Source organism: Limulus polyphemus, unplaced genomic scaffold (assembly GCF_000517525.1).
Source record: "Limulus polyphemus unplaced genomic scaffold, Limulus_polyphemus-2.1.2 Scaffold3322, whole genome shotgun sequence".
NCBI lineage: Eukaryota > Metazoa > Arthropoda > Merostomata > Xiphosura > Limulidae > Limulus > Limulus polyphemus.
In genome coordinates, this window is record NW_013668932.1 from 96,058 (window position 1) to 99,349 (window position 3,292).

Genomic DNA, 3,292 nt, shown 5'->3' on the forward strand with positions numbered 1-3,292 from the left:
CTAACTTAACTTACTTTCTGTATCTGCACGTATATATAACACGTGACAGAAATATCTAGAAATATCTTGCCCTCCAGTAACAACAATATGACACATAAGAGAAAAATTTAGAAGCTTCGAGTAAGAGGACGTCAACAATATTACAAACCCTAGTACAACAATTAAACTACATATACAAAGAACGACTTGTACAGAGTTATGGCTTTTAAAATAATTAACTTTTAACACTCTTGTTATGAAACTAAATAATAATTAAATATTAAATCACTAAATATACTAAATAATAATTAAATATTAAATCACTAAATATACTAAATAATAACTCTTAAAATGAACATTCTTGTACATCCAACAATGTGAATGATTATTGCCAGATGATATACAGACATCTCTATACTAACAGTAGAAACGGATATAAGAAAAACAATTATTCCGTCAAAGTGTGGTTCTAAAGTAACTGAATCAGCCTGAGTGCACTTTTAAATTCTGGCACTGTTGATGTTCTAGGCATTACATCTACTAACACCAGCCGTCTTAACTGTGTAGTAATCTAAAAGCCATAATTTCATAATTTGTAGATATCTCCCAGTGAAAGTTTTCCAGATTGCTCGAAAAGTGGAGCCAAGCTTGGTTCAATGGTTAGCACGCAGGACTGTGGAGCTGAGGCCCCATTACCACTAAAACATTGTGCTCATTTTGAGGGTGTGGATTCATTTCAAGAGCGATGGTCAAATCCTACTGTTTAATTAGTCTCACAGGAACTGGCAATTATTGACTAGCTGCATCCCTCTATTTTATCACTTCAAAATTAGGGATGGCTAGCACAAATAGCCCTTGCGTAGTTTATGTGAAACATAACAAACAAAAAATATTGAAAAGCAAGTGTCACAATTCCCTTTGAGTTCTGTTAATCTTTCAACAAAAAAGCCATTTTCACTGTGTAATAATCAAGTGGAAATCACACAATGTAGTGCATGCATTTCACTTTGAAACACCACTTGATAGCTTGGGAAACAAGGAATGTCACTTCCTTTTCGTCACTGATATTACAGTCAAGTGATTTATCTCAGCTGCTGGTAATTCAGCCAATATGAATAGGTCACCATTATGGTTTTGAACAACTATTAGAGCCATCCTGCTGCTCTTTCACTGGCATTTCTTTGCCTGACTTCTCTTTCACAGCCAGACAAGTACTGTCAGCATTTTACTTCTCATTCAAATGCTTAATTGAGCCAAGTGTATTAAATTAGCATTAGACGTTGCACTCCTTGTCCCTGTATCTGTTCATTTTAGACAATAATCCACTTTAATTGTTAAAGGAAATGGTTCAGACCTTCCTTGGCTGTGCCTTTAAATATTGGGAGAAAACTCTATTGCCTTCACTCACAAGAACCTGTGAGAAGTAGCAACAGCCTTTTCTAACATAAAGTTTCAATCAATTCCAGGTTAATAAATTCAAAATACTTGGGCTACAGCAAAGTAACCATTCTCCAAGACTCCAACATTTGGATGAATATTTGGTCCCATTTTCTTGGTGTAAGAATTACGAAGTACCATGAGAAACATGTGTATGGGCTCTGCAATATCATAGTTTTTCCAAGACCCATAGCTGTTCTGGTAGCATACCTCTTATCATGGAATGGCTCATAACTGCCCCATTGATCACCATCTTCATTATTTGGTGACCACTGTCCCACCAACTTCCAAAAAAGTACTCAAGCTGATAGCTGTGGTTCACCAGCAGCATCTCCATTTTCCAACATCTCGGATGGCATTGAACAGTCTTACAGGAACTAACCCCTTCAGTCTCATACTAGCCAGACGACTCTCAGTCGCCAGTGCCTGCTGTGCATTGAGATCGTTAATAAGGAGGAAACTAAACTGGAAGTTCAATTCTGGGTGAGATAGATTCTTGCAGTTCTTCCCAACTCTTTAGTTGTAGTGAAAATGCAGGCATAGACCTTATCACAATTGGTGAAAGTCCACTGTCCAGAAGATGGTTTTTCCGAGACTCGACTTCTTTTTCAGATAGTTGTCTACACTGAATAATAGGTTATTCATCTTAGTTATAAGTTCTCTGACTTATGGAAAATTCAGTTTCCTCATTTGGTGATGTACAGTTTATTTCACAAAAGATTTCAAAAGATCACAATGAGATACATTTGTCACAAAAACTGAGAACTACGCAATAATAAATCCAACATTTCTACCTCACTACTTTACGCTATAGTATTCCTAAACACACCTTTCAGATAGATAATATGAGGCTCATTCAGGAAGTGTATTATGAAGTAAATCTAAATTTTCACTTTGAACAAGTTTATAAAAAGAAACAGAACACCAATGTGTAATGAACTGAAAATCAGTCAAAGAGACGAGAAAATGTAAAAAGACAATATATATACTTATGCACAAGCTCACATGTATCTTTGCCTCAATGTATGCCTATGAGCATATGCATTCGTATATATACACACACTTACGCACAAGCTCACATGTATCTTTTCCTCGTGTATGCGCATGCTCGCGCGCGCACACACACACACACATATATATATTTCTAAACATGAATTTATTCTATTTTGATATTTTATTGCATTTTTAGCCACAGAGCACTAATTATTTTTCGAACTTTAGGTACATGACATTGTTGTGAGGCAACAATGCATAACACCATACATAACTGTTGTTATTATTTATATTTCTTCATTTTTTTTTATAACTGAAACTTCAATTTTGATTATTATTTTATTTATCCTACTTTTAAAACCATATTGATTTGCCTGTGATTTACGTGTATGCTCCTTTATATGTGTTGTATGATGCTCATTTCGAACATATTATGTTTGATACTACTTGAGGTATCAAATATTTTGTTTGTTACGCCTCTGGTCGTTCGCTTGTTAATTTTCCGTAAAAATTCTTTCCGAAGAAACTTTAGCGATACAAGTCCTTTCTTAAATAAAACTAGTTTATTCTTTCTCGATACACATGATTTCCACAGTCACGCTATAACTTAAACAAACGCTATAATTCACAACGAACGATTCACGCGCTTGACTCAATTGTCCGTCTCTATCTGTGTCTGCAATTCAATTCCCTTTTGTTTGGCGCACTTATTTACAAGAATACCATGACGTGTTACTAGCGTCACGTGACTTCCGCTTTCGTAACAGTTTCATAAAAGTTTAAAATCATAAGAAAAAGGACGTCTCAGCTCTAAACGTTGTGAACATTAAAACATCTATTTAATGTTAAACATGTGAACATTTCAGTACATTAGCTTAAACTT